Below are 17,385 nucleotides of genomic sequence, written 5' to 3' on the forward strand. Positions count from 1 at the left end.
GATATAACTTAACTGAATACTAAAATGTAAGTGTTTATATACCTACTTTACACAATTAAACTTGTTGATGTCGTATTTGGATTGAGAGCTAACAGTTATATTGTGAAAAAGTTTTTAAATACTTTGAACAAAAGTTTAATTGATAATTTTTTTTTCTTGATGTTTTTAATCTCTCACTTGACTTTTTTATTTTGTAGTTATGTTTTGTTAAGATTAAAACTTTAAAAAATTAAATTAAGTGTTAAACTAGTTGAGTTAAAACAAAAAAATTAATTTAACATTTTTATAAGTACTTACAACTAACTTTGTCGAAAGAATTATTTCGTTTAAAGTTCAATACTATTATTTTAGGCACATAAATAACATAAAATTTTTGACTAAGTTATTTTTATTATTAAATAACACTGTACGTAATTAAGTTTGTTAAAAATACCGTTGAAATAAACTAGTCATTGAGCGTAATAAAAACGTTTTTGAAAACGTAATGTTTGTACTTAATAATAGCTAAGTTAGTTCTACTATATAAAGTTAAAGCATCGAACAAAAAATACACTTTAATATTTAAAATAGAGTAAAATGATCAAGAAAATATACAAATTCGATCTGAGGCCAATTGAAAGAAATGACCTGAGTGAAGTTACTGAAATGCTGAGAGACAGCAGAATGGAACTTTTCCCTGGTTTTTTCAAATCAGAATTTATTTACAATTACAAATTTCAGGTTGTTTTCTTAAGTATTTTGGTAAATTTTTCATTGTAAACTAAATTTATACTAAAGCAATTTTTAGCTTATAATTTAATTATTATCAGTTTAAAACGAGACTTATAATTGAAATGATTACATGATAAAATAAAGATTCCTTAAGTAAAATATTTTTGTTATTTTTTGTCTAAATAAATTGACAAAAGTGCATAAAATAATAAAACTAGTTAAGGAGTATACTTAAACTCAATCTTGTTTTTATTTATTTCAATATTAACTTAGTAAAAGAGTATTTAAAAGATTTTTTTTCGTTTTTAAAGTAATTTATGTTGTGGTTACTTTAGTTCACATAAAGCTTACTAAATTCATTTTTAACTGAAATATGTTTTTTCTTATTGTTATGTGGTTTAAAAAAATATGTTATATTAATCTCATTATATCATTTTATAAAAAATTATAAAATACTCAATATTATATTTAGTCACTATTTTACGTTCAAAATATTTTTTTTTAAATCAACAATTTAAAACAAAACAGCTTTTTTTCTACGTTTAAGGTTTCTTTTGTAGCTAAATCATTAATGTCCATGTTAGAAAACTATCATTTTTAGATAATTTAGCAAATAAAACTTTAAGTTCATAATATTAAAGTACTAAGAGAATAATTTATAATGGAATCAAAATTAATGTTCACAATATTTTATAAACAAAACAAAGACTATGGATTATTTAGATGCTTAAAAAAAGGCTATTAATTTTGAAAAAGGTAGGCACTACGATATCTTTGAATTTATATAAATGATTTGTACTTTTTATTTTAACATTTTTAATTTGTAGTTAATATAAACAAAAATTAGTTTTATCTTAAAGTTAAATCTTAATATTAATATAAAACAAAAACTTTTCAAAAATAGTTGTTTTTTTTTCATCAAGTATCTATGACGTAATTAAAAAACTTTCACCAAAACTAAAAAGTTCATTTTAAAAACAGTTGTTGCCTTTTTTTTTTAATAAATACCATGGTTTATTAACTTTTATTTTTTTAAAACACAGTTAATTATAAAATTTATATTGCAGATTCCTATCCTTATGGTATGTTTTGGACTGGTTTATTTGGAGATCAATAGCTTTTTATTGTTAGTACTGATGTGCGCGTTTTACTGTGCTGCATATTACTCGTGTGAGTTGGATTTTTTTAATTTTAAAAAATCTATCAAATACTAAAACAGTCAGTAGCTGTTCAATCTTAACTAGTAGTAGATTTAAGTATTCCTGTATAAAAAATAAATGAACTGCATTTTTGATTTGATTGTAATTAAGACACAATGTTACATAAGATAACTATTCATCATCAAAAATATGGCAGTACTAAAGCGTATTTTGACAAGTCTAAATAAAAAAAGATATTTCATTTTTAGGTACTGCTTAATTAAGTTTTCAATGAAAAAGCTTATAAGATGTCAATACGATATCTAAAATTAAAAAAGTATTGAGTTTTTTTACTTTTCTTTTATTAGTCAATAAGTGCTTTTAGAACAACTTAAAACTATAAATAAAATAATTAGGTTTTGTTAAGTTTTCTATTTTGTAAATTATAAGTTCTTTAATACAGCTTTTACTATGTATTCCGTTTAACTTGAAAGCATTTTTATTTGCTGATTTACAATTATAGCACAAACTTAGAAAAGTTTAAACTTATAAAATTTATATTCTAAGATTAATTTGTTCTACTTTTATTATACGTATATATAAACTACCTAATTACTTTTCAACTTTTAATAACTAAACAACTTTTTTTAAAATATGTTTAAGCTCAAAAAAGTTTTTGACTAATAAATGTTTCTAAAATATTTTTCAAATGACTTTTATACAATTTTAAGCATGCCCATAATTTTAAAGATTTTAAATAATGAAATAGCTGAAGTCTGTAAAACACGAGTCTGTATTTTCGTAAACTTATTTTTCAACTCCAAATCTTTTCAACAGCAAGAGAAAAGTAAACTTTATATTTTTACCAATCAGTGTACAAAAGTTTTGACAACTGGTTCAATGTTCACCACTGTGACGACATAAGAAACTGGGACGCGGTAAAATCAACCTTTCACAAACCGGGACGCCGGTTGTTCGTTGCAACTACAAAAAAGGCGGGAAAGGAAGTTTTGGCGGGGTGTTTCGGCGTGAAGTTACCCGGCAAATTCATTGGAAGTGCCACAGACGTCAGTTTGATTCCCGAAAACACATACGAAATTTGCGTTAGTTGTTTTAAGTTTTATTTTAAAACAGTTGTAAGCAAATGTTATTGAATGTTAAAAGAACTTTGAAACTTTTAATTCCATCTAAATAGTATTATTTGCACTAAAAGTAAAAGTTCGAGCAGCAACTTACTAGGTTTCTTAAATTTTAACTACACAGAGCTAATTGAAATTCTTAAATCTTTAGTTAAGTTTAAGACAAAAAAGCTTTTCTACAGTTTTTAGAACAATTGAAAATAGTTTTATCATAATTTCTAGCGTTTTAAACACCGAATAAATAATACCTGCATAATTCTTAAATTTGATAAAGCATAAATAGCTGTGTACTAAAATATTAAATTGTTAAAACTTAAAAAAACATTTAAGCGAGTTGTGGTCAAGCCTGAGTTCAGAGGAATGGGGTTATCAAAAGTATTCTTTTATGAGTCAGAAAAATATTTGAAAGAACAAACAGGTGGCCCTGTAAATTTGATGCTAGCTACTTCAATATTCAACAAAGTTGCTTTTGAAATGTACAAAAAGAAAGGTTTCAAAGTTGTGAAAATGTTTAACGGCGTTCTTTTCTTTGGTCTGTTGAGCGTTATGTCGTACCTTATGTTAAAACATCACAATTTGAGTAATAATTCTTAACATTGATTGAATAAATAAATTTTCAAGTCAAAACAAAGTTTTTATATGTAAACAGCGAATTTATTTTTAAGTGTATATTGTTAAACTGTATAATGTTAATTTTAAGTAAAAATAAAGTTTATAAGTAACGTACGATGCTTGTATGACAAACAAGAATAAAACTTACAGTTATTTAAATATGTTGCAAAATTTTACCATATAGTGATAAAAAAAATTTTTTTGTCATTTTCTTTAAATTTTTGTTTTATTTAAAAGCATTTTTAAATTTTAAATTGAACTGCTAGAGCTAAATTTAAACTTTATATACAGAATTTAAAATTTAAAAATGTTTAACTTATAGTTCATATGTTTGTAATTTTAAAACAATATCATTATGACTTTTGAATAAAAACAGAAGAACTTAATTATGTTTAGTTAGTTTCTAATTTATAAAGCGTAGTATTTTTTATTAAATTAGAATAATAAACATTTTAACTACTCTTTTAATTTTAATTAATTTTAATATGTTTCGTTTTTTTACCATACCAATCTGTTTTGTAGAAAATTTCTTAAACATAACACTGTGTTAGGTATAATTATATAATTTTATACAATATGTTAAAAAAGAATTTAGAATTTTTAGATTTATGTAATACTATGGTTTTTATTTAAAACATATTTGTTTTACTGAATTTTTTTAATTACATATAATCGAAAGAAAACATGTAAAACTCATCTAAACCGAGGGATCTACAGTCTTTTATAACTAATCGTTAAATTAGCTACAAAATTATCATTATAAAATTATTTGCTGATTATGCAGTTATACTAAACTTTTTGTACAAAGTTATTTAAAATAAGCATATAGTAATAAAACAATCATGGCGTAAAAAGTAATTTTTACTCATATTTAATAAATAGCACATTTGTAAATGTTTGTAAATAAAAAAAGTAAACTTTATTGCTGAACACAAGTTGCTTAAGCTTAAATATACTTTGCAGTTCCGATATTTTAATCTTGGCACGCCAGTTCTTAACCGGTCGTAGTTAACGAACTTTATATGTCTAAATACTTTTTTGAAACTCCTTTTTAGCGCATCTGTTTTATTAAACAAAGTTGGTTTTTCATAAATTATACTTGAAAACTAGTTTAGTAATAAAAAATTTAAAGTTTTACTGTTTTTTTCAGTTTGTTTTACTATTTAGATGCAACATTTTACATAAAATCAGCTTTAATATTGTTTTAATTATATGTTTTATTACTAAAAATTAAAATATTCAAATGATAAAAAAAACTATGTGTAATAGCTTGTGAGAAACTTTATAAGCACAGGGTGTACGACTCGATACCCGAAAGGTTCCTTTGTACACCAGGTCTACAGACCAAACTTTTTGAGCGATTTTTTATAGTTTATTACACAGTATGTATATATAAATACTAAAGTATTTATGATAACTATCAACGCTTTTTGGACTTTTTTATAATTAAAATGTGAAATTCAATGTTTTGAATTAACCAAGAAAAACCTGTTATGGTTTATTAGTAAAGTTAAAGTTTTAATTTAAATCTTTAATTGCTTGTAATCGCTTGTAATCGAACGTATTGATTGTATTGTATCTACCAAAAAGTTGTCATGAGAAATGGACTGAAATTAATAAAAATCATAGTCTACTTGCACAAAAAGAAAAAGCTTTGTTTAACTATGAATCAAATCAAAATAAAAAGAATTGTTTACTAAATGTTCAGAAATAGCTGATTTTTCTATAGAATTTTTGACTGCTACGCACTTTTTATAATTTTTGACACTGAGTCTAGATTTTTTCTGGTAATTTTTATTAATTGTAATAAAAGCCTGTATCAGCCGGGGTCGGCTATGCGTAGTTGTGCGTAGAAAACAAAAAATGATTAAAAAAATAAATAAAAACAAGGTGATGTAAAAAATAAAAATAACAGATATAAATAAAATTATTTTATGTAAATCAATTAAACATCAATTTAAAAAAAATAATTAGAATTCTCAGTAAAAAATAAGTATAAAATCAATTAAAACTGCAGCTTACTTCTACTGATTTAGTTATTTTAAACTTAACTAAGTGGTCCATTTTTATATCTTTATCTGTGGGTTTGCGAAATTTCTTTCCAAGGTTAAAGTATTATTGATTTAAAGTACTTTTTTCAACTAGCATTATATCTTTTGGTTAAACTAGTTACTTTTATACAGGCTTTATTTTTGTTGTAAGAGGTTAATGACTGACAACTGTAATCTTTTAACCACAATTATACGTTTTTCGTAATAAATAATGCTAAGTGAACAGCTATTTTAACTTATAAAATTCTCATCTAATCGTCTTTATATAAATAAATATATATATATATATAAACGTGTATGCAAAATATTTAGAACTGCTTATGTATTGTGTAACTTAATAAAAATACTTAGACCTTCTAATGTACAATGAAAATAAAGATTCCAGTGTAAAGTTTATTAGTGAAATATATTAAACAAAATTCTAATAACTGTTTGTATTAATGTTTTTTTAATTATTTGCTGTATTGAGCTAGATATAACTATGTTATGTAGATTCTGGAATAAATTTAATATTAACGTTTTATGGGTTTAATAAAACAGTAATATTTAAACTTCTCATCTTGGTCAAGTTTTAAACGTAGAAGAGCTTGGATTTGAACTTATTTTTAATTTTAGTATGAAAATATAGTTCTTAGAGCTACCATAGAATTATAATAAAATAAAAGAATAATTGTTAGATTTCACATCTTGGTCAAGTTTTAAACGTATAAGAGCTTGGATTTGCACTTAACTTTAGTTTTACAATAAGAAAAGTAAGTTCTCAGAGTTACCATAAGATAATTAGGTCAAAAAATAACTACAATGAGAGTAAGTTGCTTATTTATTATTATAGTTTTTATTTGTTAAAATGGAATCTGAGTGAAACAAAGGTACTATTTAAAAATTAATTATTCATCTAAAATCGAAGTAGGTCTTATCTGTATGTTCTATTACAACTTGATTTAATACTTAAAATTAAAAAAAATTAAGCTTTCATACGCCTAGAACACTGTTAGTTAATTTTCTTTTCATGATACTAATGTTTTAAGTTTTAAAAACTTGTATTTTGTTAACTTAGTTTAAAACTTCTCTCCAACACATCTACTTATACTAAACTATGCTAGTTTTTAACTAATTTGTTTTGAATTTTTTACTACGTAAAAGCTAATCTAAAGTTTGAAAGGTTTATCAAAAAAATATCTCACCTTAGAATGAGTTACTTTTTTTGTTACAAAAACAGCTAAGAAAAGTTTTATGATTTTTTTTATAAACCTAAAAGTTTTGAAATTGGCATTTACTAATAGCAGCTTCTAAATAAAGTCATGAGCTAGCAGAACTTTGGTTAAGCATAACAAACATAGTTAAAACTTAAGCTTTAAGAGTGCCTTTTTTATCTAGTGTTTTCGTTAACAGTAGCTTTAAAGATAAGAAAACCTTGTTACTATCTAAAGATGAATACCATATAGATTATTCATTAAGTAATCAAGCACGTTATATTACCTTACATAATTATATATTACCTATAAAATTATTTTTTACTACATTTTTAAAGAAAATAAAAGACAGTATAGTTGTCACACAGCTAAACCATTTGAATAGGAAGTTACTCGAGCATGTTATTGTTAAGTTAAACAAACAAACTTATTTTTAATAGGTATGCATAATTATATAATTCTGTTAATTTCAGTAACCAACATAATGAAATAACTTCACTAAACACATAGTTCAACATTTGTACTTTAGCAAACAAAAATGATTTCTTTTCAAAAAAACATTATTTAAAATAAAGTTCAGATAGTTTTATTTTTAAAAAAGTGTACATTGTTTGTGCTTGCCATTAGTTAAAAACATATCAAACTGTACTTAGTAACGACATAGAAGGTAAAAAAACTGGTCCCCAGTGTTTTGATCTTGGGTCGTCCGTTTCTAATACCCGCTTCTTAACCACTCGACTACCGTGACACTTGTAATGACGTTTATTAAATGATTATATAGCATATATTTTTTATGCAACCTAGTTTGTGTCACAAGTAAAAGTTTCTTTTGTGTAAACAAGTTTGTCTTAAATAAAACCAAACACATCACTTAAACAAAAATACATTTTTTAAATAACAAGAATGTTATGTTGCCGGCATTATATTTAAAAAATAAATATTAAACAAGTTTAAAGATGAGATTATATATTGTTTAAATATTTTGAATTTATTCAATTTGAATAATCTGTAGAATTTAAAACTTTATATTACTTAAAAACAGATTACCATCGTTGTAGCTCAACTTCTGACAAAGAATTTACTTAGAAGCATTAAAGTTTTTACTTATTTAAATGACATTTAACTGAAAGTTAACATTTAAATGACGTTAAATGTATTACTTAAGTAAACTATTAACTGAAAACATACCTAAGCATGAAATTTTAGTTTCAATATTTGAAAAATAAATATTTCACAAAATAACAAAACGTAAAATGTATAGTTATTATAATCATTTTTTCAAACAACAAAGTATTAACAGTGAAATCAAAATATTTTAGTATAAAAAAACTAAAAGTAAGTATAATTAAACTTTTTAAAACTGTACTTAAGCAAGTAAAACCTAACTGATATTTATTTGTAGCATTCCTTGCTAAAGAATTTATTAGGAAAACTATACTAAGTATTTATAAAATTAATTAGTTAATTTATAAGTAATTTTTCTTAGCAAGAATTAAATTTGTATAAGCTATATGCTTTTGAAAATCGTTGACAAACTATGCTACTTATACCTTAAAATTGTCAAATTTTACTGTGGACAAATAATTAAAATAGTTAAAATAAAAAATATTTTAAGTAAACCAAGTTCGTAAAATTTCCTAGTTTTAGTTAAACACAAACTAAATAAACTACAAGTTATACAATTTAAATTAATTAATTAATAGTAGTAATTAACTAAATAAACTTAACTGATTACTCTCTACTTATGACTAACTAGAAAACTTATTTCAAAATTATTGAACTCGATAAAAAAAAACTTGATTAAACTAACTAGTACTATAATTTATTTAAACAAATTATTTGTAACCCTAAAACTATTGTAGTAAAAATAAATTTTATACTGTATTTTCATTTCACAACAAAATATTTAAAGCTTTGCTTCAAATTATTAGTGTTTAATGTGAAATGATAATTTTAAAAATCTGGGACCAATATTAAACTAAAGTATAATTTAAACATTAGATTACGTTTGTAAAAAACTATAAAAAACATTTTGTAACAAACAAATGGTAAAAACTTTTACTAAAACTATATTTATATAGATTTTTATAGAAAACTACTAGTGTTATTTAACAAATAAAAGCTATAAATAAGATTTGAAGTTTTTTATACAGACAAATATAAAGACATAACATTTTAATGTAATCAATTGTAAACAAAATTTTTAAAAGTGTAGTTGGCTGTGTGACCAATAGATATAAGTGTTTATTATTATAAAAGTTACACATACTTTTATAAATACAGTAGTAGGGCTTTTTATCTATTTAAGAAAGCTAAAAAGCAATAACTAATTAGGATAAATACAAAAAACAAGGGCAATAGATCTGAAATATAGAATTTGATAATAAACTAAAGTTTATTTATTAAATTATTCTGCAAATAAAAGAATCTGAGAAGTAGCAAAATTTTAGCAATAGTAATTAAACTTAAGTAGAAACAAAATTATATAAACTGTGTTATGTGACCAAGCATTAAAAACAGAATAAAAAGTTTTTCAACGGATATTTTTACTGTATTTTTAAATAAATATTTATATAAAAAACGACATAGATTGAGTGTTTTTAAAGAATTAAACACTTGAATAAAAAATCTGAATGTAATAGCACGTTGTGATAGTTTATGAACGAAGTGTATTTGTTATTTAATTTGTTTCAAATTAATTTTAGGTTTTAGAAATAGAATTTAATTTCGATAAAGTTTAATAAACTATTAGTTCTACAGATTAAGAAAAAATAATTAAGCGAGTATAAAAAAAGTATAAGTACACGGCATTTTGTATTTATTTTATTCGTAGTATTTGTTTATTAGTAAACTACAAATATTAACTTAGTTATTGTCTATTGTATTGTTTAAATTTTTATAACTATTTTTTAAAACTATTGTTGAAAACTTCCAAAAAATATTTAGTACAAAAAGTTGAATTTTTATTTACTTGTGAATAAGGTTATAAAGTATAAACTGTTAAAATAATATTGAAACTTTTTTAACGAACTTGTCCTTGGTTTTCTATTTATTTAATTTACTTAACACTTAAGTTACTCACATTGCGCCAAAATTATCTATAAAATCTTCTTAGCCAAAATATTAAAGATAAATAAACACAAAAAAAAGTCATCTTCAAGGTAAAAACTAATGTTTCATTTCTAATTAAGCTAATTGTATTCATTTTCATAAACCTAAAACAAGTTGTTACAAAATGTTAATTTAAAACTATTCTACTTTTGTTTTTGGTTTACAAAATTAAAGTTTAATGTTAAAATTAATGTATTACCAGGGTTGCCAGAAAACCTGCAATAACCTCAAAACCTCTAATTTGGCAATATAGGCTGAAAACCTGGAATCTTAAACAAAAATTACTATACAAAGCTTTAATTTTTAACAATTTTAACAGGTAAAGTAGTAAAATTTCAGTTTGATACAAAAATGTCTGCCATATAAGTTCAATTTTTTTGGCATCATTAATTTTTTTTCATTTAGAAACACATTTAAAATAGCTTTGAATTATTTTTTAAATCTTTTTATACTATTTGACACAGTTTGTTACCTTAAACTTAACTTTAAATTAAAATTAGACCCCAAAATGTGTACTTTTAAAAACCTGAAGAAAAAACAGTTGGCAACCCTGTGTAACTAACAAAAATAAGTAATACTTATTTCAGTGTTGCCAAACAGTCAGGGTAACTCAGAATATTTTGAAAAATTTGTAAATTTTAGAATTTTTAATTTTATTTTTGAACTTAAGCTGACTCTGTTTTTTAGTTAAAAAATCAAGACAATTTTAGGATTTTTAAAAAACAGTCTCAAGGCAGATTATTAAAGAGAATTAAACTTTAAAAGAGAATTATTTCAAAAATTTAGCTGTTTTATAACCGATTTTTTCAGAAAATAACTTAATTTTTATTAATCTGAAAAATTAACATTTTTTTGTAAAAAAATTTGAAAAAACTCTGGATGAATTAGAACAGTTTTAAGTCTATTAGGACATTTTTTTCTGACTCAAAGAGTGGCAATCCATATACATATCCTTTTAGGTCTTAGGAAGTTTCTCAAAGCTAACTTAGGCAAGTAAGTTGTTTTTGAGACTCAGAGTAGTTGAAATAACAGCTTATTTGGTGAAATCAGGATTTTTTTTCTTTGATTTTTTACAAACTCAAACCTGAAAGTTTTTTTTCTTTTTTATATCACAGGCTATTTTTTAAGTAAAAAGGAAGATCTTGTTCAAAAGTTAGTGTGTTTTCAATGGTGTCTGTTTTAGTTTAGCTGCATATTTATTTGGCTAAAGTTTTTTACATATTTAATTTGACTTTAACTATACTTCATAAAAATATATAATACTTTGCAAGCATCTTGTTAAATGCTTAGTATTAATGATACTGCTATTATGATTGTTGGAAGTTTTGTATTTTTAATCTAATATTTTAATTACATTTACATTTAACTTTCTTTTAATTAATAAATACAGTAGTCTTTATAAATTATTAATTACAGCCCTTTTATTTATAATAAAAACAACCCTTATATAAAAAGCTAAAACTTTGCAAGAACGTTCTTTAAAGTTAAATTAAAAATAAAAATTAATTTATTATAGTTCTAATCTATGTCTAGTGTGATTAATATCAGTCACAACAGTTTACAAAATTCAGATTACGAAAAAGAAACCTTAAGTGGCACCAATATTTTTAGGGCGTAGGGAGGGTCTGACATTTTTTTTACTAAAAGTAACATTGAATCTTAAATAAAAGCTTCAAGTACAAAATACAAGCCAGTTTCTATATAATAAAAAACCTGGTAATTTCCTAGGATGATGTCGCACCAGTATCAAAGTGAAATTATTTTACACTTTTAATTTTATACTTTGATAAAAAAAGTATAGAAATGAAAATCTCCAAATCTAAACCTGCATCATAGAGACCTTTAGGTAAGCAAAAAAGAAATTTTTGATTAATAAGAATAAAGCTACCGAGGGTAAGGGTTAGGGCCTAGGGGTAACAGTGATAGTAAAAACAATAACTAATAATAATCATTTTGAAAAAATAAACTGAAAGATAAATTAATAAACAAAAAAAAAAGCTACCGATCGAGAATAAGAATTAGGGGTAGCAGTAATAATTATAAAAAAAATAAAAATTATTATAAAAAAGAAAACTGAAATGTAAATCAATAAAAGAACAAAAAAAATCTACCGATCAAGGGTAAGGGTTAGTGGTAACAGTGATAATAAAAATATAAAAATAGCTAATTAAGTTTTAAAAAAAGACTTAATTGAATAGAAAAAACGTGTTTTTTATTTAAATTATGTTAACCAAATTTCACAATTGAAAAGTGTAAAAGTAGTAGAAACTTTAACATTTTTAAGTTTAACGATTACTATTTTTTCATATGGTGTGGCTATAAAACCCTATTTTTAGAACTCAATAATAAGTTTTTTATAAATTCACTATAACTTAGTTTGAAACCTTTAAAACTACTTAAAAGCTAAGTGTTAAAAAAAATTTATTAAGTTTGCTTATATTTTACGTCAACGTTTTAAATTCGTAAAGCGGCAAAGTTAAAATATAAGAATTTCATATGATTTTGATTTTGTTTTTAAATTTAATGTTAAGCTTATAAATTTTGAGAAAGAATTAACTATTTTCTACCTAGATTAAGTAACTAACTTATATAGATATTTAACACACAACTAAACATAGATATTTTTTTATGAGTTCTTTAGCTTAAAATTTTATCATATTAAATAAGAGAAACGTAAAAATGTTTACATCACTAAGAATTTATTCGTTACAAATCTACCATAACGAACAAAAAAACATCAAAATAAAAACTATGAAGTGAAACATAAAAAGTTCATCAATCAGTAGTTATTCCTCATTTTCTTTTGGCTCAAATTAACTTGTTTTCTTTCTCGTTCGAAATCCCAAAACAAATCAGCAATTTGAAGCCAATCAACAATCAATATCTTTGTTGAAGACATTAAAATGCAGTTGAAAGTCGCTCATGAAGAAGCATCAATCATTTTGCGCCACTTTCAAACTGCAGCGTTGATATTCAAAGTAGTTACATGCAGATACAACGTTTAACACTTTAATAAAAGCAGTTCGACGTTATTTAATTTTTACTTTGATCATCGCACGATTTTTTGTGTATAGTACTTTTCTAAAGAGCTTATGCTTATTTATACGCAAAATAATAAATGAGAAAAGATTATAAATAAAATTATTTTTCGTCCATTTACGTTGGTTTTATATAATCTAAGCATTTTATGTTATCGCCCAAAATGTTAACTAAAATTGTATGACTGATTTTATAAAATTAAATATTTCATTCCAATGATGGAATATAAATTTAATGATATTTGATTTTAACTGCGCTAGAATATTGAGCAAGAAATGAATAATAATGTTGCCACAAACTTCAGTTTTGTTGTTTTAACTTAAATAATTTAATGCTTTTATTCAAATTTGCATTAAATTCAATCTAGGGCTGTTAAAAGCAATTATCATTATACTTATTTTCAATCATTAGATTGAATTTTTAAATTTTATAAAATCAGATGTTAAATTTTAGTTAACCTTTCAAGAGATAACCTAAAATGCTTAAATTATATAAAACCAACGTACATGGACAAAAAATAATTTTATTTATAATTTTTTCTCATTTATTATTTTGCATATAATTAAGCTTAAGCACTTTGGAAAAGTATTAATACACAAAAAAGCTGCAATGATCAAAGTAAAAATTAAGTAATGTCGAACTGCTTTTATTAAAGTGTTAAACGTTGTATCTGCATGTAACTACTTAGAATAACAACGCTGCAGTTTGAAAGTGGCGCAAAATGACTGATGCTTCTTCATGAGCGACTTTCAACTGCATTTTAATGTCTTCAATAAAGATATTGATTGTTGATTGGCTTCAAATTGCTGATTTGTTTTGGGATTTCGAACGAGAAAGAAAGCAAGTTAAATTGAGCCAAGAGAAAATGAAGAATAACTACTAATTGATGGAAACATTTCTGAGTTTTTATTTTGATGTTTTTTCATTCTAATGGTAAATTTATAACGAATAAATTCTTAGTGATGCGAAAATATTAAATTGAACATAAGTAATATTAGAAAAGTTTAAGCGCGTTAGCTCAAAAACTACGCATTAGAATATGGTTTTGGGTTAAGTATTAGAAAAGTTAAGTGTATTATAAAGTTAAACATTAATAAACGTTGTTAATTGTTGTAACAAACGAAAATAAATAATTGTATTTCTTTATGTGTAAAAGTCAAATAATTATGTATTTTATAAAATGTTAGAAAGAAATATAAGTTATATAACTTTTTTGTACTACACATATTGTATAGAAATTTAAGAAATGATTCTTTCAGAAATATCTTTAATAAACAAACAAGTAAAATCGATTTCAGCTAACACTTATCAATTAAAGTAGTAATTTTTTTAGTAGCAACTAATTTAAAAACTAAATTTTGAACAAGTAAATAGTTAGATGTTTCATCAGAAAGTATTCAATTTTAACCAATTAGCACAATTAATTTTGCTTATTTTAAAATTTCATTAGTTCTCATTAATCAATAAGTTTTTTTTTAATGTGAAACTTATAAAACAAACTTAATTTATAAACTTTTTTCATGAAACTAATTTTATTCCATACACGAATATACAAAACAAGTTTTGATAAACTACTGCATTATTTTATATAGTTAAATTTAAAAATTTGTATTACTAAAAATGATTGACTACAAGTGTTAGTATATTAAATCTAAGTTAGTTGTCAATCTATAGAAACTTGGTCAGAAATATAAACATATTTTAAAAAGTTATTTATATAAAAACTTAGAAGTCTGCTCACAGTTTAATTTAAATACTAATTTGAATTCTAATGGTTAAAAAGTATCTTAAACTAAACAGTTTTGTTAAAATTTGTTTACTTTAAAACATTGTGCTCTTTTGAATGCCAAGTTTTTAGTTATATAATTTTATAGCTGTAAGTTTTAAGCTTAGATGATAAATAATCTATTTTTTATAAGACCTTGTTTTTTATGTTAAGCATTATACTGTCTGATATTTTATCGTGTGACTTCTGCTTAAGTTGCTCAGGGTTTTAGGCATGGGTCGAACGATAAACAATGAAAAAGAAAAATAATAAAATGTTATACTGTAGTAAAAGTAAGATAATTTATTACAATGTTCTTGCCTTAATAGTTTTTTGGTTTTTCTGTATCCTATCTAAAAGGTTGCTAGACCTGACTTGGTTATCTTCCATTTTATTGTATATTTTATTTTATAAACAGCTATTTTTAAATCTCTTCTTTATATAATCGTTTTTAAAGAGTTATTATGTAATAGAAACTACTTATAGCAAAATTGTTTTTTAATGTTTTTTTGTAAAAACTTTATTTTAAAACTGTAGTTATGAAAAGTAATAAGGTTTATTTATTCTATTCAAAAACATGTGTTCAATTACTTCAATTTTTAAAATAAAATTTTTATTTTTGAAATTGGTAAACTTTTTAACTAGTTAAAACAAAAAACCTAATTTAAAGAAAATATTCTAATCGAATAGAGTATTAACTAAAATATTTTATAAAGTACTACACTTTTAACAAATGAGTAAATTTCTATTACTTTATACTTTTATTAATTGCAATTTAAAAGTACAAAAACAATCAAATATAGTTAGTTTTAACTTTACATACTATTATTTCTAATTTAATGAATTAAAGTTAATAATGTTTTTATTTATATTGTACATACAAAACTACTTTAAAGCAATGAGCATCTTTATCTAACTAAGTATTTATATAGTATATGACAAACAAATTAGAACAACGGTTTTTTTTAAACAACTTAAGATTTAAAAAACTTTTCCTTGCAATTTTGATTTAAAACGTAAATCGTGTATGAAAACAACATGAAAAAAACCTTTTTTTATTTTAATCTTTTTTTTTTCATACTTTTATGTTAAAAACTAAGCAATTCAAAAAAATGTTTTTATCAAAAAACTGGTGTATTAATTATCTAACTGTCAAATTTTTATATATTTATAAGAAATTTATTTATTTTTAAACCAGTAATGTCCTGGATAAGACGTTAAAAGGTATCCGTGGTGTGCGTCTCGATAACTGAAGGGTTCTTTGCGCACCTGGTCCTAGGACAAAATATTTTGAGCGTATTATTTGTCGTTCAATAAACTATACTAACTAATGTAAAGAAATGTTTTTTATTGCCATTAATGATTTAACACTATAATTTTAAGTTAAAATTTAGAAATGACAAAATGTGTACAATAATTTGAAGTATTTAAATTTTATTTTAGTCGCAACAACAAACTATATAATAATTAAAACATTTCTTGCCTGATAAGTCCTATTTAGGACGAAACCGGTCGTAGGATTGTCTCGGATTGTTGTTGTTGATCGTGCGGTGAAGTTCATTGTTTATTATAACTATTAAAACAGTAACGAAATCAAATCATTTATTTTGTTACAAAATAAAACAATAAAAATTTTAAAGTTATTTTAAACAATAACATTAGGTTGTTATTACTGACCTGACTTTTAATTCCGCCACAGAATGAAAAGACTACTTTGAAAATCAGTATGTCATTTTACAAGTTTATAAGAAATATTAATTAGGAATTGTTTACTCAATGTTATGTTTACGTTTTAAACGATAAAAGGCATTGACGTGTCAATTATTTTGAAGATGTAGACAATTTATAGTTATTTGTAGACAGACCACACATAAAAGTTGAGAATTTAACAATTTTCACAGTTTAAATGTTATGCAAATAAACAAAGGCTTTTTAGTGAATAAAAAGTGTAAAAGTAAAAAATCATCAATCACACAATACAATTTAAGCATGTTTCATTAGTGTCAAAATTCTACTATTAACTATGATTTTATTTTGTTCATAGTTGTCATACGTCAGTTTGGGTTTAAGATAGGTCTAAAAAAATTATCTTTAGTTATTAAAGAGTGGTAACAACTAGCCAAATCAACTTTTATTTAATATGTTGCTTAAATTATCAAAATTTCTAATATTTTATATCTCTAGGTTAAAAAAACTGAACTGACTCTAAACTAAAATTAGATTTAATATTATGACGAATAACCTAGTTTTAAACATTTAATTACAGAAAGTTCTCTTTTTTCTTTAATATAGGCTATACTGATTAAATAACTTGTGTTTTAACAATGTGATATAAAAAACAAAACATTTTTATTACTAAATAATGTAACATCTTAAAGAGCGTATAAACTAAGCTGTATAATTACTTTTTTTAAGTTTTCTAAGTTCAATAAAGTAAAAGGTTTTAGAAAGCTTTGGCAATTATGTTTTTGTAAACTTTAAAATTTTGTTTGAAGAACTACAATTATGTAAAAAAAATTAAAAATCAGTAACAGTTTTCTATCAAAAAAAAAAAAAACAATGCATTGAAAAGTTATAGTTATAATATTTATAAATTTTGATGTGTATTATTAGTTTAAAGCACTG

This window comes from Thalia democratica, chromosome 3, assembly GCF_965202585.1.
Source record: "Thalia democratica chromosome 3, ktThaDemo2.hap1.1, whole genome shotgun sequence".
In the NCBI taxonomy this organism is placed as follows: Eukaryota; Metazoa; Chordata; class Thaliacea; order Salpida; family Salpidae; genus Thalia; species Thalia democratica.